Source organism: Triturus cristatus, chromosome 1_2 (assembly GCF_964204655.1).
Source record: "Triturus cristatus chromosome 1_2, aTriCri1.1, whole genome shotgun sequence".
Classification (NCBI taxonomy): domain Eukaryota; kingdom Metazoa; phylum Chordata; class Amphibia; order Caudata; family Salamandridae; genus Triturus; species Triturus cristatus.
Genome location: NC_140580.1, coordinates 466,434,767 through 466,462,410, shown reverse-complemented (window position 1 = coordinate 466,462,410; position 27,644 = coordinate 466,434,767). Strand labels below are relative to the sequence as shown.

Below are 27,644 nucleotides of genomic sequence, written 5' to 3'. Positions count from 1 at the left end.
CCACTTGAGGTGCAATCCCGTCAGTGGCTGCCGCAGATCTCGGGTAATCCGGCGGTAGAGACAGGTCACTGCCTTAAAGGTACCCGCGGCCATCACCACATATTGACAAGCGAGAGATGTATCTGGTTCCAAGAGTCCCCTTCCCCAGTGCCTTCTGATAGCCGCTGTCAAGGCCGCGTGGAATAGAAAATCCCCTCGCGGGAGATCATGTCGCTTTCTAAGGTCATTAAAAGGGAGAAGGTTACCGTCCTCATAGAGGTCACCGAGCGCCGTAACCCCCGCCTCCTCCCAGGCCAGCAACTGACTCCAATCCCCCCCGTGGGGCAACACCTCACACATCCGCAGCGGGATATCAGGCGTATACGGTGTCTTGACATGTGCCCTCCTGGCCAGACGTGCCCAACACTGTCTCACCGCACGTAAATCCGGCTGCACTAAGACACCAAGCAACGGGGCCTGTAACAGCACACAGGACAAGTGGCGCCAGCTCGGATCCGACCCACCCTGTTCCTCCGGGCGCCGAATATGGCCCGCCACCCACTTCGTAAACCATTGAAGCTGCGCAGCATGATAATCACGTCAAATCGATACAAACATAATGTAAACTTGTAGAGCCGATTTGATAACTCAGGGTTGGAGACTGAGTGGCTTCAATATGCAAAGGAGCCCTATAATTACATATGCATGCACACGCAAATATAGAATCTGATTTATGTCCTCTAAGTCCTTCATACAGAACACAACACCCACGGCAGTATAAATCATGTTGCCTGGGCGCTACATTCATGAGGCTTTTTTTTCATAGACATGGTGGCTGAATACTTTTCATCGTTTACTAGCTGCGAAATCCTACGCAATTGCTAGAAAATAATGGCCCATGTTTTATTGGTCTGCAGAGGCTAACATGGTGGCCTGAGGCTACACCATCTCATTGTGTCTGCTTGTGTTCTCTCACTTTATGCGTGCATCCTACTCCTACTCATACTCCTGCCAGAGGCAGCTTCTTTTATATCATTATATACACATTTATCAAAATAAATGAGACCCACTGTGCCAGAGTGGCTTCATAAATCTATTTTTGTAAACTTGTTTCCTTGGCTTCTTGCTGTTGAAAAGGATCTCTCTTTATTCATTTCATTCCTGCCAACGTGACGTGACACTTGTGTTTAGAGTCCCTGCATCTCACTGTTCAGGTAGGGCTTTGGGAAATAAAAGTAGGTTTTCTTCAATTGATCTAGTCTTAAGCCGTGCACGAATGAAATGTATCAAATGGGGGCGAACGACAAAATGCGGCAGAAACTGGTATTTAAATCATATCGCTCTATAGCGAATTGCTGCACTTAATACACATTTATTTTTCATTTGTGGACTGCAGCGAGAGAGAAAATGCTGATCTTAGATGAATTTTAGTTAGGGCTCCCGGTTTTATGATATTTATTTTGCCGACATTCCCATCTGTATTTATCCATATTTATTTTTGGTCATTTTATCTGTATTTATCCATATTTATTTTGTGTTTTGTGAATAAATGAAGCAGTAACTGGTACATTTCCAAATTTATTTAACCAATAAATGTGCACTCATACTTTGATGCCTGTCCGATTTTAGCTAATTTAGAAGCCAAATATAATAAAACTATAAAGCCACATGAACATATTTGCATAATAGTGCAAACATATGTTGATATGCAGTTATTTAAAGACATTTAATGTGTTTTTTAGCTAGATATCTCAATCTGCATGACTGTTGGCTAGGCATTAATGAACAACAAGGTGAGTCACTGAGGAGATTTAAAAAATAAATACAGACTGGAAACACCTTGGGGCATATTTACAAGGAACTGTAGGTGCGCGGAGCTGCGTCAAATTTGGCACTGCTGTGCTTCGACATTTCCAAAACACAGGGATGAGCCGTATTTACAACAATACAACGCAGCCCTGTGTTTTCCCTAGCGCTGGTGTTGAATTAGCTGCCTAGCGCCAACAGAGGCAGCCTTGCATCATAGTGCACGGGTGCCTGCTTTGCAGGGAATGCTTGTTTATGTGCAGGAAGATGTCTCTTCCTGTACATACACACTCAATAATGGTGATTTGTTACCTCTGTGTGTGCTGCAGAAAGAAGCAAATAGTCATTATTAAATGATACCTTCCTGCTCAAGGGATACCTCCCTGCTCATAAACAATCATTAATGGCGTTTTGCTTTTTCTATATGTGCTACACACAGCACACATAGATAAAGCAAAAACTTGGAGAAATAGAAATATTTCTCCTCAGTGCGCCATTCTAATGCCTGCTTTTGCATGGTGTTTGTTTTTGGCGCTGTCACAGATTTACAAATCATTGTTAATCTGGGGCAGTGTCAAAAAGCAATGGGTGTTGCGGTGTTACTCCCACAGCAGCACCCATTGCAAGTCCCTTTCATGCAAAGTTATGCTTCTAAAAGGGCCATGTCTACAAGGTGGGATTAAGCCACAAAAAGTGGCTTAATGCAGTTCTGGTGGCGCTATACCCTTGCAAATATACCCCATTGTTTCCTGTCTGTATTGATCTGTAAAAATCAGTAAGAACGGAAAACTGGGAGCCTTAATTAAAATCGTGTTTTGCTAGTCTGTGAAATTCCCCTTGGATGTTTTCACCATGAATAATTAGTATCAGCCTCTATCAATGTTGAGGATGATCGCTGCTGAGGTCTTTTGGTATCCATAATTTATTTCTCTATCAGATTCAGAATTTTGAGATTGGACCAAAATGTGCTGTCCGGCCACATTCCCTAAAGAAACCTTTCATTGGTTTCCTTTCTCAGTGCCTGCGTCCACTGCCACTTCCTGCTGTCTTCCAGGGGCGGCTGCTCCGCAATTGCAGAGGAGCTTTGCCCCACTGCCTCAGCCAGCAGCTGAAAAATAAAACAATATTGTATGCTGGATGAGCCAGCGTGTGTGAGGATGGTGGGGCGGGGTCGGGCGTTGGGAGTGAAGTGCACTAACAACTGTGCATGTCTGTTTGGCAGTCCATCTTAGGCTGGCCAAACAGACACTCCCAGTCAGGTTTCTCCAACCTGGCTGTATTGTACAGACTCCCTGACCTGAGCGGAGCGGAGCATCAAAGCATCCTGCTCAGGCCAATCCTCGGGCAGCTCTCATTCAGCATGAGAGCAGCGCGGGAAGTGGATGGGCAGTATGCTGCCGTCCCATTGACCAGAAAGCAGAGAAGTTCTGAGGCACGAGGCAGCAGAAGCAGCAAGACGTAAGTTTTTTATTCTTTTTTTTCCTCCCCTCCTCCATGCTCCCCCATGCCCCCCCACACGCTCCCCTCCCCAGCTGCTCCTTTCACCTAAACCACCACTGTCCATATGTATCGGCCACAACAGCTGTTTTCACACTCTTCCCTGAAGGAGGCTCCGCAAGGCAATTCAATTCAATTTAAAAGGTTTATTCAGCTGTTTTTCAATACAGTCATAAAAGCACATAGTTATAATCAAATACAGTTAAAAAAAGAGACACATATCATACTCAGTTAAAAAACATAGTACAAAATTTGCAAATTCGTAATAACTGATTTCCTAATTTGTAGCACCTTTTTTAAAAACTTTGTTATTCTCCACGCTATGTGCTCATTTTCCAGAAGCTGGAGTAAGTGCATGGCCTGGCGGCACTGCCTAAGCCCTAAATCCTTTAAAAAAGGTATAATCCAGACTTACCTTGGCTCCATATAAAATTTTCAGAATAAAACTACATGCATGGTCGACTGGTCTGAGATCTTATCACAAGGGCATGGTATTAGTTTGCGTGACCAATCGTTCATTTTCGGCAGAGATGTTAATCTATGGATAATTCCCAGTCTAAACCTAATTAAAAGGAATCTATCAAATGTTCCAGGTACGAATGATAGGTAAGGCTCCATCCCTAAGGTTGCACGTGTCAGCTGATGTTGCCTCACAGTTGTTTTGTTTGAAATTTCCCCTATCATTCTGTTTGTTTCCATTAACTGCAGACATTCTGTTTTTTAAGGTCTTTCAGGGAATCTCCAGCATGGATATTGGTTTTAAAAAGTACTCTGGATGTCCCAGGTCATTCATAAAATCACGGATGTATTTAATCCAGGGTATCTGCAGAGCCCCCTCTAACCTCAATGTATCTTTCAAAATCTCCCTATTTAGTTTTGTTTGGTCTTTACACCAAACTCTATGCCATAAGAGTATTGGCTCTACTTTTACTAGGTCAGATATATAGTGTAGACCCAGCTCTTCATGACAGATAAATGAGGAGGTCTTGGTGGGTACGGATAAGATGTACCTTATGAAAGTATTTTCGATTATTTGTATCAGGGTGGCATCTGCAAAACCCCACACCCCAGCCCCGTAAATTGCCATAGTGATGCATTTTGTCTTATATATTTGTAGGAGTTCTGAGGGTGGTTTCCTACCTAAGTTTTTAGCAAATGTTACTAGAGCTGCGGTGGATCTAGAAAATGCCAGCTTTTTAGCAGTTAGGTTAGCAACCCAAGAATCATAATGATTCAAAAGTATACCTAAATAGGAAAAGTTTTTTGCTGTTGATAATTTCTTCCCATCTAAAAACATTTCTCGGGTCTTGCCTACATCTCATGACATATATTTTAGCAATGTTAGTTTTAAGACCTAAGTCATTCATAAATACAATGAAGTTATCCAGGGCTCCCTAGAGGCCATTTTGCGTACGTGCCAATAACACGGCATCGTCTGCATAAAGAAGTGCGGGAATGGGCCGACCGTTTACTTGCGGAAAATCGTTACCCTGCAGGAGTAATGCTTCTTCTAATTTATTGATATAAAGATTAAAAAGGATAGGGGCCAGAACACAGACTTGTCTGACCCCTCTCTTGATTGGAAAAGTCTGGGGGCATTCTCCCTTCAACCCATACCAAACACTTGCCATAGCTCCACAGTACAGTCGTCTTAAAAACATAATAATTTGGAGATCAACCCCGACCGTCTCAAGGACTGTGATGCCTAACTGAATCAAAGGCCGCGGTAAGATCTACAAAGGCCAAGAAGAGACTTCCTTTTTTTGCTCTGGTGTACTTGCCAACCAAAATTGACAAATTCAGACTCTGTTCTACTGTGCCTAAACCAGCACGAAAACCTTACTGCAGGTCTGATATTATCTGACTATCCTCTGCCCAGTCTTGGAGGCGCTCCAGGATGACCCTCCCTACCACTTTGACCATGGAGTCCAGGAGGGAGATCGGTCTGTAACATCCTGGGTGTTGGCGATCGCCTTTTTTGTAAATTGGGATTATTATTGACTGCACCCACGTCAGTGGGAGATCGGACTTGATGCTGGCATTGAACACCTAAGTTAAGAAGGGCCCCCAGAGAGGAACGTTCAATTTCAACAAATCGACGGGGACCCCATCGGGTCCTGGGGCTTTGCCACCCAGACTACTGGCCAGGGCCCTACTCACCTCATCCAAGGTGATTTCCAGGTCAATCCCGGTGCCACTACTTAGTGCACCATCATCTAATTGCCGCCCAATATTGCCCTGCTCATTGTGCACCATTGAGAAGTGGCTAATCCATTTTTCTTCTGCAATTGCTATGTCGACAGAAGGGCCACTACTAGAAGATAATAGGGGGTCCTCAAGACCTTCCAGAATGCAGTGGAGTCTTTCTGCTGGGCCGCATTGTGTAGGGAATCCCAGGATTGGTTTCTCAGTGTTTGCTTTCTTTCTTTTATTGCCGCTCTATAATCTCATCTAGCTTGCCTAATTTTAGATGGTGATCTCGGTTGGTTGTGAAATTCCTTCTTAAGTTTAGCGTAGGCCCTGGTACATTTTCCATTAAACCACCCTGGATATGTTGATCTGTTCCTTTGTTGCACTGTTAACAAGTTTTTTTCCTCCCTCATAATATCATTAAAGGAATGAACAATAGCAACATCGGATACAGCCTCACCCAGGCAAATATCCAGAGCAGACCGGCAATTCACTATCACATTTTTAGTCAGCAGGTCTGCATCCACCTTATCCCATTTTAGTGTATAACCATTAGTCTCTCCCAGTGCTACATTCCCGAGCACTGAAGTAGATTTTGTAGACTTTTTGGATCTACGAATGGGTAAAAGGCTTATGGATAGGGGGAAGTGGTCGCTTATAGCAATATCACCCGCTTCAAAGGCAGCGACCAAGTGCGCATGAGGGCGTGAGGTCAATATGAAATCAATTGTTGTTGCAAGCCCTCTCCCATTAAAAGTGGGGGGCATACAGTGTGGTGAAGCCAGCAATTCATTGGCATAGGCGAGATCCATACCAAAGGTGAGTTTGTTAAATAAATCCCCCGCTTTGGAAAGTGTAAAATGCGTACTATAATCCTGACCAAGGATAAACCGCACATTTTATCATCAGTATAGCTACATCGGGTACAATTAAAATCTCCCATCAGCAGAAACATAGTATCTTTACCTTCCGGGGTGCATAAACCTTTAGAAACCTATATGAAATTCTTTACCACTACTCCTAAGACGTTTTGGGGAGCATTGTTATATAAGTTAATCAATATGAGGCGATTATTTGCATTTAATACTAGTTCCACCAAATGATAGTAACAATCCCCTTCGTGAAAATAGATATTGCTTAGGGGTATTTTGTTAGAAACATAGGTGCAGATGCCACCTTTTGACCTTCCTCCCAAAGCCTTCAATGCCTGAGTGTGATATGTCCTAAAACCATTTATATGGATGGGTTCTATTGCACAAGTCTCCTGCAAACACAATATATCTATATTCTCTATGAAACCCACCCAAACTGAATTCTGTACCTTTGAGCATCAGCCTGATATATTCCATGTAACAACAGAGGTAGTAGTAGCAATCTGGTTGGACAACGAATTAATGGAAGTCGACCCTACTTCAATAATAACATCTGAACTAGATGGCTCCAATAGACCGTTATTATCCTCATTCTGTTCTAGTACGGGTGCTAAGTTCTCATGATGGTATCTCACGTCTATATGTTCCTCTGTTCTTTCGAGAGGTATAACCCCCGCTAAATCCACTCGTGGGTGTAACTCAACCTGTGGAGATGGGTTCAGCCGGCTAGATTTGCTTTGTTCACCCCGATCTCCAACTATATCAGCAGATGGCTCCAGTCAACCAACCCCATCCAAACCATAGAGGGGCTCAAAGAAGTTAGATGCGGGATACCAAATCTCTGTTGACAAGCACCTCTGATATTCTCTATCATTGGTACAAACTGGGGGGTTATTGCAGGACGATAGAAAAAACCCAGGGAACCACTCTTATCCTGCTCTTCCTGACTGGATAGTGACCGGTCCTGTCTAGTATGCTCCTCACCAAATCTGGGGACCTAAAGGAAATCACAACACAATCCCCTGGCGATGATTTAGGAGAGCCTCCAACCCACGGAATACGGGGTGTCATCTTAAATTCCGAGAACAATATATCTGCGTACCCTGGGCCCAATTCACAGAACTAACTTAAGACAAAATCCTAAACTTACTACCATTTTGGTATTCACAGAAGGCACTTACTCATTTTGGTATTCACAGAAGGCACTTACTCATTTCAGTATTCTCAGAAGTTAGGAGTCCTAACTTTAGGACTCCTAAATGCCTTCTGTGAATACCGAAAGTCTTAAAATTAGGATTTTTCTCAGTTTAGTAGTAGTATAGTTAGGACTCTTAACTTTAGGACTCCTAAATGCCTTCTGTGAATACCGAAAGTCTTAAAATTAGGATTTTTCTCAATTTAGTAGTCCTAAATTTAGGACTCTTAACTTTAGGACTCCTAAATGCCTTCTGTGAATACCGAAAGCCTTAAAATTAGGATTTTTCTCAGTTTAGTAGTAGTATAGTTAGGACTCCTAACTTTAGGACTCCTAAATGCCTTCTGTGAATACCGAAAGTCTTAAAATTAGGATTTTTCTCAATTTAGTAGTCCTAAGTTTAGACTTAGGACTACTAAATTGAGAAAAATCCTAATTTTAAGACTTTCGGTATTCACAGAAGGCATTTAGGAGTCCTAAAGTTAGGAGTCCTAACTATACTACTGTTAAACTGAGAAAAATCCTAATTTTAAGACTTTCGGTATTCACAGAAGGCATTTAGGAGTCCTAAAGTTAGGACTCCTAACTTCTGTGAATACCGAAATGAGTAAGTGCCTTCTGTGAATACCAAAATGAGTAAGTGCCTTCTGTGAATACCAAAATGGTAGTAAGTTTAGGATTTTGTCTTAAGTTAGTTCTGTGAATCGGGCCCCCTGTCTCCATTGTCAAAAAATGTAACGCCATATTTTTCAGGGTGGAGCAATCCTCAAGTTCTCCATGAGGAAGTCTAGGTACATTAGTAAGAACAATGGTGTAAGGGGTAGCTTGCGGGGGGAGATGCAACTGCTTTGGCTCAGATATGAAACTTTCCTCCATGTTTTGTTTCGCCGGGTTATTACCATTCTGTCTCACGGTGTTAGACTTATCAGAAATTTCACCCCAGTTCGTCTGCTTAAGCTGTGCATACACACCTACAATACCCTCCTCCCTTCTGCTCTCAGGCTGACCACGGGCTAAGGAGACCTGTCGTCTCTGTTGGGAAGATGCAGTAATATCTGTCTGGACCCCAGCTCTCATCTCCAAGTTAGTTGTAGGCAGAGTGTCCAGTGCATGTGAATTCTGTGGCACTCTCGGAGCAGGGATTCTCTGGAAATTAATTTCTGTGGGCCCACCTCTACTGCCTCCGCTACCTACCTCCTCAAACTCACCCCTTTTTTGCACTACAAACTGCGAGTGTGCTAACGAGCGTTTGACTGCCCCTTCTAGACTAAGCAACCTTTCCTCAATAGAGGACAACATGGTTATCATGGGTCTAATTATGGCTGTTATTGTGCCCTCCAGTTGCCCACAATTCCAATTGGCTCATACTTTGAACCCCCCCAGCTACTAGATTTTCAGACGGGGCAGGGGGCACTCCTGTAGTTGAGGAACCACTCCCTTCTCCAGCACCAACCCTTGGCCTTTATGCCTGGGGGGGAGGTTTATGGGTGATTGTTGTTCCCTGTCCCCTTCTTTTTTTCGATGGGGGGGCTGTCCCTTTCCCTTGGCTAATCTTAAATTTTTGGCCCCTCGTCAGAACATTTGACTTTTAGTTGGATTTAGTATTTCCTGTGAGTCTTTTGCCGGTGCTTGGGCCGCTAAAACTGGCGAGACTTCCTCTACTGAGGTTAGCAGGTCAATTTCGGCTGCTTCTCCAGATACAGAAATTGGTTGCTTTGACGTATTGTTGTGGTGCCGTGGTAGTCCTGCTATAGGCTCTAGGGACAGCCTACACTCAGTTAGAGCGATTTCATGTATCAAAACTGTTTCTGCCCTGGAGAGAAATGCATCTAATGTCCCGGCTACCCCGTGCCCTGTTTATTTACGCTTACTCATACTAAACCCCCTCAATACACGAACATATAATTAATAGCTTAGGTTTATAAGTCTCACCCAGTCTGTTTGATAAATGGTTCCTGTGGGTTAGTCAGCTGTCAGGGTAAATCAGGGTAAACCAGTCACAAATCCAAAATATCAATACCGTGGCCCAGCCCAGCCTCCTCCGAGCTCTGACGGGCGCAGAATTTTTTACTTTTTTTAGATGATTTTCATGCACACATATCATACACCTAACGTTTACAACAGATAATCATGACATTAGTATTTACATATCGTATTCAACAGGTCCTCGGTGTTTGTTTCATTAGTTATGCAACATCCTGCCTCTTTTCATGGACTTATGCACAAGATCATTTAATTTCTCTCTGATGCATTTTCCACTGCATCTCTCAGCCCCCCGGTACAAACTCTATTATCTTCTGTAAAATTGAAATTTTCTGCATGACTATTCGCTTTCTTAAGGGATAAATGCGTTTCCAAAATCTGTGAAGGCATCAGTATTCTCTCTGACGAGTATTCGCCAAGGAGTGATTATTAGTTTCACTGAATAACCTCCTGCAGTCTTCTTTAATGCCAGAAGAACTCAGACAAACGTTTCTCTGAGAATTAAGGTCATTTTTGAAAACGCTTTGAGAATCATTTAGGGATTGGAGCATTTAGGAAATCGGCCAATAATCAGCAATTGTTCCATCCGCCAACCCTGCATTTCCCCTGTCTCCTCTAGAGGTGGGGGAACTGCTCGGATTTCGACAGAGGTGCCCCATGGCTGGTAGCCTGTATACCAAAGAGCTACCAGTTTTAGAGCATCAAGGGCCTGACAAAAGGGCTTCCGACCAACTCCAGTACAAAAGGAACAGGATGGTTGGCAGGAAAATTAAACAAGCATTGGCAAAGCCAGTAGGTTTTGGCTATACTAAATCTATTGGCTTTGTGAGTGTCAGTTTTGGTGTGTGCTGTAGCTGTACCTAGTCGGATGATTCAAACTCAGTGTTGCTGTACTGCAACAGCGTGTGTGGATTGATTAGGAACAGCTAGTGGCAGGTGTTTTGCAGCAATAGAAGGCAGGGGCGTGAAACATGCATTGCGGGGGCATCCACGCTCCAGGGGCCCCCTCCCTTTATTTATTATGACATGATTTTAATGGTGAGCAGTGCGCACGGCACACCCGGCCAGGCCGACCTCAATAAATTAAAGGGTGCACACGGCAGGGGCAGAACACAGTTGCGAGGGGGGGGGGTTGTGGGGGGGAGCCGCGCTCCAGGGGCCCCCTCACTAACTTTATTTATCGTGATTTCAGCAGCACACGGCATGCACGCCAGCTCTTCTAATTAAATGGTGGTGCGCGCACACGCCTGCTCGCCCTTTGACTTTGATTAATTTAATGGTGCGCGACTGCTGTGCAGTGTGCACACGTGGGCCCCGGCTGGGTCTCACTCTGAGCCTCTTGAGTTAATGGTGCGCGCCGCGGACCCGGCCGTGACTCTGCCCTCTGAGGCTAAAATGGTTAGTGGGTGCGTGCGGCGCGCATTTGTCTCCGCGACACGCCTGCCCGGGTTTCAGGGGTGGGTCAGGGGCTGGTGGTGTCGTGACTTGTGACCAATGCACTGAATTGAATACTGGTGCGGCGCCGGTCATGCTAACATGCTTGCCGCCTTGCGCTTTGCAGAGCGAGCAATTAAAAGTGCGGCGTGCGCATGAGCGGAGATCGGAGATCCGATACCGATACCGATACCAGGTCAGACCCAGGCAGACCAGACGCCACGCTGAAAGGACCGTCAGAGGTCCGGCGACGTCCGTCACCGACTGGCCATAATTTACACATTTTTAATAGCCCAGGGCCCTGCCTGGCTAGCCTTGCCAAGTTGCCCTGACAGACCCAGCTCAGGCTCCGTAGGATCAGCATGAAGCAGCCAACCAGTCACTGGCAGCTTCCCTCTGCTCCAGCCACTGCTCGGAGTCAGCAGATGCGAGCAGCCCCCGCAACTGTCAGCCCATGGCCACGGTAGAAATTGTAAAGCCCGGCTGCTCACGCGGATGCCCCCATGCCCTTGGCTGGGCTCTCCCTCTACTCGTGTTTTACCTCCCCTTGGTGAAAGTATTGTGTTTTTGTGCCATGCCCAGGTCTGAGCTCGCTGCTCAGCACCATGGTCCCCTGTACTGCAGGGCAGCCCCCTGCCCTGCTGATGCTACTGTTTCTTCTACCCCCTCTGGTTCTACTTCCACCAGACCCTCCTTGGACAGATCCGAACCAGTGATCCAAAGGCTGAACAAACGGTGGGAAGTGCCCCTCTATCCCATCCCACCCCCTCCTATTCTCTCACAAACCCGGGTGCATATGGGCCGGGTGGGTCTTCAACTCGCAGCCTCATTGGAACCTCACATCCGAGCCTGGGAAATACCCGGGCAGATGGCGAGACGGCAGGAGCATCCAGGAGAGCCGGAGAGAGGATGCTTCACAGTCCGGGGGTGGCAGAGCCGGTTGCCAGGAGAGAGGGTGGTAAAACAGAGGGGCCGATCTCTGCAGCAGTGAGGCAAAGGGACTACGCTCACACTGGAGGGGTGGTAACTCAGTACACCCCGTCGGAAATAGAGAGGACAACATTTGTGACCGATTGGAATCCAGTGCAGGGGTCAGGTCACCACCTCTCGCAAATAATGGACCCATCCACGCAGGAGAGCATGCAGGCCAACGTTACACCAGGGACGAGAAAAGCACACCCTCACGTCTCAACAGAAGCAAGGAGGCGAGAGGAACAAAGTAACATTCTATCTGAGCCAGACAGACAGGAATCACAAACTCACACCCCATCTCAACCAGGAAGAAGAGAAGCACAAACTCACATCGCATTAGAAGCAGAGACGACAGAAGCACAAACTCACAGCTCATCTCAATCAGTGAAGCTAGAAGCACAGACACACATGCTAGCTGGACCAGGGATGGTTGAAGCACAAACTCACATCCCATCTCAACCAAGGGGACGCGATGCACATATTCACATCTCATCAGAACCAGAGATGGCAGAAGAACACACGTATATTCCATATGAATCAGGTAGACAAGAAACATACACTCACATAGCATCAGGAAGACAAAAAGAACAGGCCAGCATCCCTTCAGAAGTTACAAGAGCATATACTCAGGCTCATATCCCATCAGAACTAGAGAGAGCAGTACCAGAAACTCACATCCTATCAGAACCGATGAGTGCGGAAACTTGCAACCCACCACGATCAGAGATGGTGAAGGTGCTGGTCTCTTCAGAATCAAGGAAATCTGAAGATCTGACATTCTCGCAACCCTGGAGGCCAGAGGCTGGGCAGACAGAAACACATATCCCTTCAGAACTGGCTAAGGCAGAGCCCCAGACGCTACCAGAACCTGGCAGAACTGGTGGTGGATCTCGAGGCCGATTAATACATGCTAGGTCACCTCGTAACAAAATTGTTGGCTATCACACTTTCCAAGAACAAGATGCTTCTTCAGTTCAGACCCAAGGACCCCGCCTGAACCGGTGAGATCACAATCCCCATCAGAATGGAAAGGAGTTCAAGCTCTGAACCGATCCGAAAGGATGGTGATAGTGACAAGTGCATCAGGTGCAACCAGAAGCTCTCTGGGTTTAGATGTACTGGGACAAGGAACAGCAAGGCCTGCTGAGACTCTGTCAGGAGAGCCAAGAGACCCAGACCTATCAGAGCCACCAGACACAAGAGGTGAAGCCTCCTCAGAACCACGTATGAGGACACTTGTAACCCTGCTAGAGCCAGGACACCCCCACAGCTGGATGGAACCAATAAAGGGACCACTTCCAGGGCATTGGAGGCCAAACTCATTCCCCACCGGAACCTGGTGGGGCAGCAACCCAGACCCCAGCAGTCCAGAGTCTGGACAGAGAGCAGCTGAGGCAGACAGGAAGTCAGCATGGACAAGCGCTCAGGCATCCAGAGGTCCTAGGCCATCTTGGATGAGAGACCCTTTTTCAAGTGAGGCAGAACCAGATAGGACAGAGGGCCACATTTCATCGAAGGCTTGGAGTAGTCCGCTTGGAGCCTTGGATCGAGACTGGAGAGGAGGTCTGGAGTGCAAGCAAGTCGATCCAGTTAGCATGTCCAAGCCAGGTGAGCCCAGTCTGTGGCTGCAGTTATAGGACTGTGTTCAACTCCCATTGTAGTCTGTCAGCGGGTGTTGGGAACGGTGTCTCCTTTTCTCTTAATAGAGTATTTGGAGCTGTATGGATGTTTAGCACCTCTTGTTTATTTCACTGTTCTCCTTTGTAAATTATTTGGTTCAGATAATCACGCAGTCCTTCATTTTTGGCTACCCCACAGATACACAGGTGGCTACCCCACAGATACACAGGTGGAGAAGTGTGGCTCAATGGTTAGAGCGTCAGACCCTGATGCAGAGGTCTGGCCCGGGACCAGGGTTCAATTCCCACCTTGGTGGGTCTTGGGCTCAATTTCCTCATACCTGTTAATTCTCGCCTCGGTGCCTATTCTAATCATGGGTGCAACTCTGGGCAATAGCTTGCTTAATCTCCACAACGGCCCCAACAGTGCTGGGATCCCTGGCTTCACCTTGGGGGTGCCCAGGAGTGGACTTTTCACAGGGAAAAGCCAGGAAGGGTTCCACAGCGGTATGAGTACAGCACCAGGCCACCCTAGGGTAACAGTGCGCTATACAAGTACAACACATTTTACATTTTACTTACAGTTCTGCAGGGGTGTAAGAAGCTTCCTCTAAATTGGTGAAACCCACTATACACAGCAATAACACATTAACCGCCCCTATAGAGAGAATATAAAGGTGGGAGGGACTCCTCATACAATGGTGTGACTTAGCAATGATAAGAATGTAAGGTTCCTTCCAAATGAGTGTAACGCCCAGTGAAGGAGCAAAGGGCTAATTTTCAATTGGAGTAATTCACTAGTGTTAGGAATGTTGGTCTCCTTCCACATTGATGTAACTAACTAATGATGAAAGGCTGAACTTCTCTTTCATTGTTTTAATTCACTAAGAGTAGCAATGGTGCACTCCACAACCAATTTGTGTAATTCACTAATGATGGGAGCGAGGGGCTCCTTTCTCATTGGTGTCACTCAGCAGTGTTGGTAAAGTCTAATTTCTCGCATCTCACTGTAACTCACTCATGAAAGCAGTGCTTGTTCTTTCATTTAGGTGTAACTCACTAACAGCAGTAATGTGGGCTCCCTTCTACACGAATGTATCTCACTATGTTAAACAAGTGGGCTCCTCATGCGTTGAAGTAAATTATAATGGTAGGAATGTTGAGCTACTTCCACAGTGATGTCACTAAAATGGCAGAAATGTTGGGGTCCTTTCACACTGATGTGACACACAAGTGGCAGGGGTAGTGAGCGCTTACCAAACTGTTGTAACTCACTAATGATACACATTTTGGTGGGGCTCCATATACGTTTATGCAACTCACTAATAATGTAAGAATGTTGAGATGCTTCCAAACAGATATTACTCACTACTAGTAGTAACGTTGAGCTCTTTCCACATTGTTGTAACTCACTAATGGTAAACATGTTGTACTCCTTCTAAGTTGATGTAACTCACTAGTGGTAGGAATGTTGGTCTCCTTCCACACTAAGGCAAATCACTAACGGTAAACATGTTGGGCTCTATATGAGCTGATGCAACTCACTAATGGTAGGAATTTTGAGCACCTTCCGCACTAAGTCACTCATGGTAGGGTTGTAAGCTCTTTCCACATTGATGTAACCCTCTAATGGAACACATGTTGGGCTCCTTAAACGTTGATGTAACTCACTAATGGTAGAAATGTTAGGCTCTTTTCCACTGGTGTAACTCACTGTGGATTGGAAGGAGGACTCTTCACCCATTCACCTTTCACATTGGTGTAATTAAGTACTGACAGGAAATTAGGGCTTCCATTCTGCAGGTCTTGCTCTGCAATCGTAGGAATTAAAAGCTTTTCTTTCCCATTGGTGTACTTTATTACTAATAGAAATGTTGTCATTCAAAACCTTTGAGGAGTGTCTGCTTAATAGAAGGCACCCTTCCCGCTGTGTGTGAGGCGCTTGTGCTACGGATACTGTGCTACTTCCCTGTGGGTGTATTTCATCAATTTCATGAATCCTGAACTTCTTCCCCATCTAAGTAACTCCCTTCTAATGGCAAGTAGAGGCTCCTACTTCTCTAGATGCCTCTGCAGTGATAGGAATTAATTTCCTACTCGATTGGTATCCCCGTGTTAGGAGAATGGTCTCTTTTCCTAGTATCGTAACACTCCCCCATGTCTTCCCTAGTATGGTAAGACTCGCCCATGCTTTCCCTAGTATGGTAGGACTCCAGGGGTGTAACAAACGCTCTCGCAGCCTCAGCGATGCGGGGGGCCCCCAGACTTACCCATGTTGGAGGGGGCCCCCTCAGCCCCTACTGATGTGAGTGTGAGGGGCCCCTTCAGCAAATCTTGCAGGGGGCCCCCTCACGTTTTTTTACGCCACTGATAGAAGGCAGGGGTTGTCTTGAGCGCACCTGTGTCATGTAGGTAGGGGTACTTGGGACCCTATAGAAATGCCTAGACCCCAGACACCACCAATATGTGTGGCTGATGGGTGTGCCAGTATTAGATGTGCACATGGGGATGCAGCATGTAAGGGCAGGGGCTCTGTTCTGGAGAACAACATTATTATGTCTGGAGTGCAGTTCATTCACAACACTGATGATGGCTTCACAGCTGTAAACAGTTGGTGTCTTTGAATGGTTAGTGTATAACAACCACGATATGGATAGGGGCAAAGACCCATGCAGTAATACACCTTACGGGTGCACATTTATCCGTGCATGCAGTGAAGGGTATGCATGTAAAAGCACATATGTCCATCTTGAGCCCGTTCCGAGGCATGCGAAAAGTGTGCATTTAAACACAGTGAACTGAGTGGGGCGTCATTTACGCCCCGAACCAGTCGCACAGCAAATCCACAATACTTGAGATTAATCCTTATTTTACCAAATATTCATACAATTTTCTTTAACAATTCTTTTACAGCTCACCTCCACTTCATCCACTTTTGAAAAACCATGCTATTTTCCAGGTTTCTTATATTTTTGATGAGACCATCCGGACTTCCATCAAAAACACGATCAACACATGATTCATCCCAGGCTTGCTCTTTATTGAAAACCCAATGCATTTCGGACTACACGAGTCCTTCGTCAGGGGTAACTACAAGTAAAACATGTTATAAATTAATAATGAACATGTACATAAAACATGATACATTTGTTCAACAAAATCCCGCTAACAGCAATAATCTACTGTACACTAAAAATTATTTTGCATAATGTAAAAACAAAAAACTAAATATGAAAGCATCCCCCTTTGCTATCATCCCCCAGTAAACACCCCCTTCTGCGATGTGAAGCTTCTTATCTAGCTACCAACATCTCCCAAGTGTTTGTAAAGGTCAAAAACCTTCTTCATAACCAGCCACTCGACAACACCCTTAAAAACGGCCCCTAAATATAACAAACTGTTTCTACACCATCAGTTATTTGCTTTTGTGATAATTTCTCCACTCCTCAATAAAGCGTTGCGCCCGTGAGGTCCCAACCGTACTCCGCTTTTCTGTATTTACCCATTTCAAACAAACATACCTAATAATATTCAACGTAATGCGCACGTACCTGCCCGGGGATATTACAGATTCACAGTCCTCATCTCAGGAACAGAATGTTAACCCGCCCGTGAAAACGCTCAGTTTTTAAACCTCGCGTGTAAATTCGAGTCCCTCCCCGATACGTTTGTGTACTAATTAATCACCTGATTTGGCCGTTACCGCTCACACAATTAACAAAAACTACGGTTCCCAGAGTGCTTTACTTTAGATGCTCTCAGTTCCTAAATCAACATGAATATGCTTTTAACCCCTTCGGTGCTCATGACGGAACGGTTCCGTCATGAGCCACGGTTGAGCTGTGCTCATGACGGAACCGTTCCGTCATGACCACGCCCGCGCAAGATTCCGTCAGCACAGCGGCGGAATTTGCGCAGCATGGAAGGGGTTAAACTTAACAAAAATCAAACGTTCCTCAATTAATAAACGTACATGCAAAAATGCTGTTTGCGGATACTACATTCTCTTTTTGTTGACGAAACTACTTATGCTCAACCCGCAGTTCATAAGAACAAGATGAATTGGCCTTTGTGTGGATCAAGCTTCCAAATCCGTTTAGTCTTTTCATATGATTTCCGTGCCGGGTGCAAACCATAATTAGGGAAATAATTCATGGTTAATGATACAATAGTAATGGAATGCACACCATCTACTCGTTTGATTCCTTGTTTGTCCAAAAATCCTCAAAGAGTGCGTGCGTTACTGGTATAGTTCCTTGCCCTGGTGGCACTCGTGATACAGTGAACTGAGTGGGGCATCATTTACACCCCGAACCAGTCGCACAGCAAATCCACAATACTTGAGATTAATCCTTATTTTTAGGGCTGGGCGTAGTTCGCGAAGTAGCACTTCGCGAAGCTACGCAAAGTGAAGTTCGCACTACGTGAGCTACGCGTAGCACTTCGCGAACTGCGTAGTACCTTGTTCACACTGTGCCAGATGTCGTTTTCAATGATTGCACAGTGCTGACAAGCAACCGGCACTGTGCAATCATTGAAAATGGCATCTTGCACAGTGCGAGCTGTAGTTTTCTGCTGCTCGAGTAGATTTTTACTCGAGCTTCAGCTTTCTCAACGCGAACTGGTAGTTTCTCATCGCGAGCGGTCGCGAGCATACGCAACCACTCGCAATGAGAAACCTGACCTCCTCGCGTTGGGAATCTCGCCGGGAGGTTTATTTTCCATGCTCGCGATCGCCAACTTGAAGTTGCTGATCGCGAACAAGGAAAAAGTCTTGCCGGGATGTAATGTTGCTTGCTCGCGGTCGCCAACTTGACGTTGAGGACCGCGAGCAAGCAAAAAATGACCGCAGCACTACGCAACACTACGCTACGCGTGTTCGCACTGTGCTACGTGCAGTTCGCGTAGTGCGAAGTAGCGCGAACTTCGCAAACTACGCGAGCGTAGCGTAGTACTTTGCCCAGGCTTACTTATTTTACCAAATATTCATACAATTTTCTTTAACAATTCTTTTACAGCTCAGCTCCACTTCATCCACTTTTGAAAAACCATGCTATTTTCCAGGTTTCTTATATTTTTGATGAGACCATCCGGACTTCTATCAAAAACACGATCAACACATGATTCATCCCAGGCTTGTTCTTTATTGAAAACCCAATGCATTTCGGACTACACAAGTCCTTCGTCAGGGGTAACTACAAGTAAAACATGTTATAAATTCATAATGAACATGTACATAAAACATGATACATTTGTTCAACAAAATCCTGCTAACAGCAATAATCTACTGTACACTAAAAATTATTTTGCATAATGTAAAAACAAAAAATAAAATATGAAAGCATCCCCCTTTGCTGTCATCCCCAGTAAACACCCTGTTCTGCGATGTGAAGCTTCTTATCTAGCTACCAACTTCTCCCAAGTTTTTGTAAAGGTCAAAAACCCTCTTCATAACCAGCCACTCGACAACACCCTTAAAAACGGCCCCTAAATATAACAAACTGTTTCTACACCATCAGTTGTTTGCTTTTGTGATAATTTCTCCACTCCTCAATAAAGCGTTGCGCCTGTGACGTCCCAACCATACTCCGCTTCTCTGTATTTACCCATTTCAAACAAACATACGTAATAATATTCAACGTGATGCGCACGTACATGCCCGGGGATATTACAGATTCACAGTCCTCATCTCAGGAACAGAATGTTAACCCGCCCGTGAAAACGCTCGGTTTTTAAACCTCGCATGTAAATTCGAGTCCCTCCCCGATACGTTTGTGTACTAAGTAATCACCTGATTTGGCCGTTACCGCTCACACAATTAACAAAAACTATGGTTCCCAGAGTGCTTTACTTTAGATGCTCATATGAAAAGTTAGAACAGAAGTTGCGCACTCAAAATTTCTCCAGGTCAATATTTTAAGCAAAATTAGTTGGTGCAAACGAATTAATCCCCCTGAGTAGGGAATTCAAATCGTAGATAATGATAGCACGTTCCTGAATAGGAAAATGTCTTTCGTTATGCACTCAATCTCAGAGATATGATCTCTTTTGTGAAATTAAACTCAGGTAAATCGGAATTTATTCAAGTGTAACTTGAGTTTATTAACCGTTGTTCAAAGTTAATGAAGTCAAAGAATTGTATGTCATTCTTTATCAATGCATCATATATCCAACTGCCCAATGCATTTCGGGCTTTTTTTAAGCCCTTCTTCAGGGGCGGTACTCTGAAAGGATAAGGTATAGGGTTCAGTATATATATACATTTTATAAACACTCAATGGAAAAGAACAATTTTTATCCAAACAATTATACAGTAGATTTTGATTATAACAAACATGGTCATGTTGAAACAGTATTAAAAGTAATACGTTCGTAATGAGTAAAAAAACACAATACCAGTGTTGGTAATTACCAAAATGGAGGTACACTACACATCAAAGTGATGTGAAAATATCCACTTGTTTTACATGTTAAAACAACATACTGTGATGTGCATTTACCAAGGTCATAGGAAATAGTGAAGCCGAAATGGACCAAGAAAGTTTGGGTGGTAGTGTAAGTAAAAAAATTAAATGAAAAAATGAAAATGCCATATAGGACAAAGTAATGTGGTGTGTTTTTGCCAAAATTGTAGGAAAAAGTAAAAACGAAATGAAAAGAAAAATCTAGATGGTGGTGTGGGTAACAAAAATACATACAGCGTGGGGCCTTTTAAAAGAATACAATCACTATCTGACAAGTAACGGAAGATCAAACTTACAGTTGGTATGGTGATGTATAGGTTCTCCTGAACCCGGGAGAATCATATTGGAAATGCTCCGGTCAGTGTAATGGATGGTAATCATGTGATATATAGACATGTGATAAGGAAAAGTGCGGGAAAACGAGAACTACAAAGAAAACAGACTTGTAGTTCCAAGAGGTAATCATGTGATATGTAATGAAGAAAAATGCGGGAAAAGGAGAACTACAAAGAAAACAGACTTGTAGTTCCAAAAGGTCAATAAAGTTTAGTGAAACTACCCGTGCAAACAAAATATAAAATAATAAACAATATGTAAAATAATAAACAAAAGTGAGTGCAGTTAAATCTGTAAAGGAATTAGGCCAAAAGTAAAAAGAAAAATGGAATAGACAGCGTGTGACACCGAAGAAACACATGTAATTCGAGTGATTCGAACCAAAAGCGATAGTTCAAAAAATGTAAGATATTATCAAATCCTGGAGCTTGTAAGGAAGCGTCAATGTAATAGTGCAATAGTACATGTGTATAAGATGAAATTAGTAAGTTAAATAAAATAAAATAACTGTAAGGTTCAACATGAAATGTAAAGTTACACAAGGTACTAGGGTATCACAAGTCGGGTGGAAAGTTCAAATCTCCAATTTAAGGTGAATAAAGGAGACCTTAATTACAGAAAACAGCCCAGATCATAACGCTCGTTAAGACCTTTCGGATGTATGGAATTCAGCTTGTGGATCCAAAATGTTTCTCTTTGTAATAGATATTTACTATTGTCACGACCCCTCAGCTGGGGAATCTGTTCAAGAACCAAAAATCGCAGTTGACAAATGTTATGCTGATGCTGGTGAAAATGAGTTGCGATTGGTGATTTCGCCTGTTTGGTACGTATATTGCTTTTGTGTTCATTGATCCGTATACAGATTTTTCTCTCAGTTTTGCCCACATAAACCAAACCACATGGACATTTCAACATGTAAATGAGATTCTGACTATTACATGTGGCTGTAACCTTGAGTTTGATCGTGTTGCCTTGTGAAGGATGTTGGATGTTGGTACCTTTGATGATAGAGTTACAGTTACCACAGTTAAGACATGGTAAAGTACCTTTGAAGGAGCTGGTAGTGAGTTCATCAGCTTTAGACAATATTTGTTTGATATTGCGTGATCTTTGGTAAGCAAATCTAGGTGATATTTCAAAAATGTTATTGAAATCCATTTCCATGCTTAACATAGGCACAAATGTCATTCGTTGATCAAAAGTTTTTGGTGGTTTGGGTGAAAGAAGCATCTGTCGGGTAGATTTGTTAGACTTCAATATGGCGCTGTCAAGAACTTTGGTAGGATATTTTCGTTGTTCAAATTTGGAAATGCAAGCGGATTTGCTTGATTCAAACAATTCATTGGTACTTGAGATTCTTTTCAATCGTAGTAGTTGTGAGTAGGGCAAATGATTCTTGAGAGATGGTTGGTGGAAACTGTGAAAGTGCAGGAGATTATTGCGGTCAGTAGGTTTAGTGTAAACCTCAGTGGTGAGGTTTCCTTGGTATAATGTTACCTTGGTATCCAGGAATGTTATAGATTCTTTGTTTATACAATGAGTGAATTGAATTCGTTGGTCAACTGTATTAAGTGATTCGATTAATGATTCCAGATGATCAATTGAGCCATTCCATAAGATAAAGATGTCATCAATGTATCTTTTATAAAGGGTAAGATGTTGGGTCCACTCGTGTTTGCAAAGTATGTTGTCTATTTCAAAACGGTGCATAAAGAGGTTCGCGTATGTTGGGGCGGCACAATTGCCCATGGAAGTTCCGGAGCATTGAATGTAAAATGTTCCTGCCCATTCGAAGTAACTGTGATAAAGGGTGAAATGCATGAGTTCCATCAGAAATACTTTGAGATTCTCTGGTTTGTCTGTGGTCATCAGAAATGACTCGATTGCCTCAATGCCTTTATCATGGGGTATGGAAGTGTAAAGTGAGTTTACATCAATGGTACATAGGACGGTTTCCATGGTTATCAAATTTTGAATGGACTCCAGGATATTGAGAAAATCAGTAGTATCCTTAATGTAGGTAGTCATCGACTGAACAGAAGCTTGTAGATGTTTATCCAAGTATTTCCCTACGGGTTCATGTAGTGAGTTCACTGTAGACACAATGGGTCTGAATGGCGGTCTTGTGGCGTTTTTGTGCATTTTGGGGAGCATATAGATATAGGGTGTAGATGGGTTGCTTTTGATCAGATATGTTTTGTCTTCGTCGTTGATGACACCCTGTTCTAAAGCTGTATTAACGATGGTTTTTAGCACAATCATGAAATCATTGGTTGGATCCGTTGGGGTGGGCATGTATGTATCTGAATTGTTGACGTGATCATTAACATTTTTAGTGTAAAAGATGGTATCCATAATGACCAGTGCTCCACCTTTGTCGGCTTGACGGATGGTAATTTCTGGTTTGTTTGCTAATTCTTTTAAGGCTTGTTGTTCCTTTTTGGTTATGTTAGAGTATGCCTTTTTGTTATGGTAGCCAATTTTTTTGAGTTCTTTATTAACGATTGTTTCGTAGGCATCCAATACTTTATGACTCATGGGTGCTGTGAAGGTGCTCCTATTGCGAAGTCCCATTAGGGTGTTCTTCCGTGGTACATCTGGAATGTTAAGGATGTTTCGAAAGTAGTGTTTAAGTCTCAGTAGACGCATGAATTTAAAGAAACTTATATCAGTTTCTAATTGATTGGAATGGTAGGTGGGAACAAAGGAGGTTCCTTTTTGAAGTGTAGCAATCTGGAGTTGTGTAAGATTATAAGAAGAGATGTTTATCACGAGGTTTTCTGACTGCGCGTGCTCTTGGCCACTGATTTTGTTGATGTTTTTCCTCCTGGATCTCCGGGTGGCCTTGTGCCTGCCTCTAAAAAATGAGATTGTCCCGAACTGCTGGTTGTTGGGCCTTCACTGGCTGTATGCTGTGGGTCTCCTGTCTCTGTTGATCTAAGATTTGGTTGTGAAGTTTGGGGTGCTCTGGTTGTCTTATCTCTACTAGATGAGTCATCGGAAGATGTAGTGTCTATATCCGATCTTTGTCCTGTGTGTTGACGTTGTTGTCTTTTGTAAGCATAGGCTTCTGCCCATGTGTAGACCTCTCCTAATTTATAATCCGTACTGTCACGTTTGAATTTTCGTGTTTTCCTTTCATTAATCTCTTTAGTATATTCGTCAAGTTGTTTGTTAAGATCTGCAAGTGTTGCATTCCAATCAATGTCAGAGATTTTACTAGAAATTTCTTCACGAAGTTCATCAATTTCTTTCTGAAGGTCTACAAGAAGTTTGGATAACTCTTCTACTATTAATAATATTAGATCCAGTGAACACTTATTGAGTATTGCTTCCCATTTTTCTGTAAACCGTGGATTATTTTTACATAGAGTCGATTTAAGGGCTATTCTTAACCCTCTTGGGATCCTTTGTACCTTGTGGTAACGTATTAATGTGCTCGCATGGAGCTTTTGGTTGATAGCTCGTTTGGAGGTATATAGTAACTGTCTGATGTTAGATTGAACAGTTGTTGTACTGTGACTGGACCCTGTGGTATCCTCAAAGAGTGCATAAATGCGTTGAGTTTCTTCATTTGTATACGTGAACGTTTGTGTTCTTCGTTCAGAGGTATTCTCTTCTTCATCCATTTATATGTTGGTGCGCTTTCCGTGTCACTCAGGAAAGGGGACTCATATGAAAAGTTAGAACAGAAGTTGCGCACTCAAAATTTCTCCAGGTCAATATTTTAAGCAAAATTAGTTGGTGCAAACGAATTAATCCCCCTGAGTAGGGAATTCAAATCGTAGATAATGATAGCACGTTCCTGAATAGGAAAATGTCTTTCGTTATGCACTCAATCTCAGAGATATGATCTCTTTTGTGAAATTAAACTCAGGTAAATCGGAATTTATTCAAGTGTAACTTGAGTTTATTAACCGTTGTTCAAAGTTAATGAAGTCAAAGAATTGTATGTCATTCTTTATCAATGCATCATATATCCAACTGCCCAATGCATTTCGGGCTTTTTTTAAGCCCTTCTTCAGGGGCGGTACTCTGAAAGGATAAGGTATAGGGTTCAGTATATATATACATTTTATAAACACTCAATGGAAAAGAACAATTTTTATCCAAACAATTATACAGTAGATTTTGATTATAACAAACATGGTCATGTTGAAACAGTATTAAAAGTAATACGTTCGTAATGAGTAAAAAAACACAATACCAGTGTTGGTAATTACCAAAATGGAGGTACACTACACATCAAAGTGATGTGAAAATATCCACTTGTTTTACATGTTAAAACAACATACTGTGATGTGCATTTACCAAGGTCATAGGAAATAGTGAAGCCGAAATGGACCAAGAAAGTTTGGGTGGTAGTGTAAGTAAAAAAATTAAATGAAAAAATGAAAATGCCATATAGGACAAAGTAATGTGGTGTGTTTTTGCCAAAATTGTAGGAAAAAGTAAAAACGAAATGAAAAGAAAAATCTAGATGGTGGTGTGGGTAACAAAAATACATACAGCGTGGGGCCTTTTAAAAGAATACAATCACTATCTGACAAGTAACGGAAGATCAAACTTACAGTTGGTATGGTGATGTATAGGTTCTCCTGAACCCGGGAGAATCATATTGGAAATGCTCCGGTCAGTGTAATGGATGGTAATCATGTGATATATAGACATGTGATAAGGAAAAGTGCGGGAAAACGAGAACTACAAAGAAAACAGACTTGTAGTTCCAAGAGGTAATCATGTGATATGTAATGAAGAAAAATGCGGGAAAAGGAGAACTACAAAGAAAACGGACTTGTAGTTCCAAAAGGTCAATAAAGTTTAGTGAAACTACCCGTGCAAACAAAATATAAAATAATAAACAATATGTAAAATAATAAACAAAAGTGAGTGCAGTTAAATCTGTAAAGGAATTAGGCCAAAAGTAAAAAGAAAAATGGAATAGACAGCGTGTGACACCGAAGAAACACATGTAATTCGAGTGATTCGAACCAAAAGCGATAGTTCAAAAAATGTAAGATATTATCAAATCCTGGAGCTTGTAAGGAAGCGTCAATGTAATAGTGCAATAGTACATGTGTATAAGATGAAATTAGTAAGTTAAATAAAATAAAATAACTGTAAGGTTCAACATGAACTGTAAAGTTACACAAGGTACTAGGGTATCACAAGTCGGGTGGAAAGTTCAAATCTCCAATTTAAGGTGAATAAAGGAGACCTTAATTACAGAAAACAGCCCAGATCATAACGCTCGTTAAGACCTTTCGGATGTATGGAATTCAGCTTGTGGATCCAAAATGTTTCTCTTTGTAATAGATATTTACTATTGTCACGACCCCTCAGCTGGGGAATCTGTTCAAGAACCAAAAATCGCAGTTGACAAATGTTATGCTGATGCTGGTGAAAATGAGTTGCGATTGGTGATTTCGCCTGTTTGGTACGTATATTGCTTTTGTGTTCATTGATCCGTATACGGATTTTTCTCTCAGTTTTGCCCACATAAACCAAACCACATGGACATTTCAACATGTAAATGAGATTCTGACTATTACATGTGGCTGTAACCTTGAGTTTGATCGTGTTGCCTTGTGAAGGATGTTGGATGTTGGTACCTTTGATGATAGAGTTACAGTTACCACAGTTAAGACATGGTAAAGTACCTTTGAAGGAGCTGGTAGTGAGTTCATCAGCTTTAGACAATATTTGTTTGAACACAAAGTTTCAACATAAAAAAAAACATCCTCAGGTATTGGCCTATGTTAAGCATGGAAATGGATTTCAATAACATTTTTGAAATATCACCTAGATTTGCTTACCAAAGATCACGCAATATCAAACAAATATTGTCTAAAGCTGATGAACTCACTACCAGCTCCTTCAAAGGTACTTTACCATGTCTTAACTGTGGTAACTGTAACTCTATCATCAAAGGTACCAACATCCAACATCCTTCACAAGGCAACACGATCAAACTCAAGGTTACAGCCACATGTAATAGTCAGAATCTCATTTACATGTTGAAATGTCCATGTGGTTTGGTTTATGTGGGCAAAACTGAGAGAAAAATCCGTATACGGATCAATGAACACAAAAGCAATATACGTACCAAACAGGCGAAATCACCAATCGCAACTCATTTTCACCAGCATCAGCATAACATTTGTCAACTGCGATTTTTGGTTCTTGAACAGATTCCCCAGCTGAGGGGTCGTGACAATAGTAAATATCTATTACAAAGAGTAACATTTTGGATCCACAAGCTGAATTCCATACATCCGAAAGGTCTTAACGAGCGTTATGATCTGGGCTGTTTTCTGTAATTAAGGTCTCCTTTATTCACCTTAAATTGGAGATTTGAACTTTCCACCCGACTTGTGATACCCTAGTACCTTGTGTAACTTTACAGTTCATGTTGAACCTTACAGTTATTTTATTTTATTTAACTTACTAATTTCATCTTATACACATGTACTATTGCACTATTACATTGACGCTTCCTTACAAGCTCCAGGATTTGATAATATCTTACATTTTTTGAACTATCGCTTTTGGTTCGAATCACTCGAATTACATGTGTTTCTTCGGTGTCACACGCTGTCTATTCCATTTTTCTTTTTACTTTTGGCCTAATTCCTTTACAGATTTAACTGCACTCACTTTTGTTTATTATTTTACATATTGTTTATTATTTTATATTTTGTTTGCACGGGTAGTTTCACTAAACTTTATTGACCTTTTGGAACTACAAGTCTGTTTTCTTTGTAGTTCTCCTTTTCCCGCATTTTTCTTCATTACATATCACATGATTACCTCTTGGAACTACAAGTCTGTTTTCTTTGTAGTTCTCGTTTTCCCGCACTTTTCCTTATCACATGTCTATATATCACATGATTACCATCCATTACACTGACCGGAGCATTTCCAATATGATTCTCCCGGGTTCAGGAGAACCTATACATCACCATACCAACTGTAAGTTTGATCTTCCGTTACTTGTCAGATAGTGATTGTATTCTTTTAAAAGGCCCCACGCTGTATGTATTTTTGTTACCCACACCACCATCTAGATTTTTCTTTTCATTTCGTTTTTACTTTTTCCTACAATTTTGGCAAAAACACACCACATTACTTTGTCCTATATGGCATTTTCATTTTTTCATTTAATTTTTTTACTTACACTACCACCCAAACTTTCTTGGTCCATTTCGGCTTCACTATTTCCTATGACCTTGGTAAATGCACATCACAGTATGTTGTTTTAACATGTAAAACAAGTGGATATTTTCACATCACT

General features: G+C 42.7%; 1 protein-coding gene and 1 pseudogene across 1 annotated transcript in view; both read left to right on the top strand.

Moving 5' to 3' along the window:
- The window catches only part of LOC146867498 (gamma-aminobutyric acid receptor subunit pi-like), a 624,891-nt gene that overhangs the window by 311,384 nt on the left and 285,863 nt on the right, over positions 1-27,644 (top strand). The gene's annotated exons all lie outside the window — the stretch shown is intronic.
- LOC146867499 (uncharacterized) lies at positions 11,562-13,565 on the top strand (annotated as a pseudogene).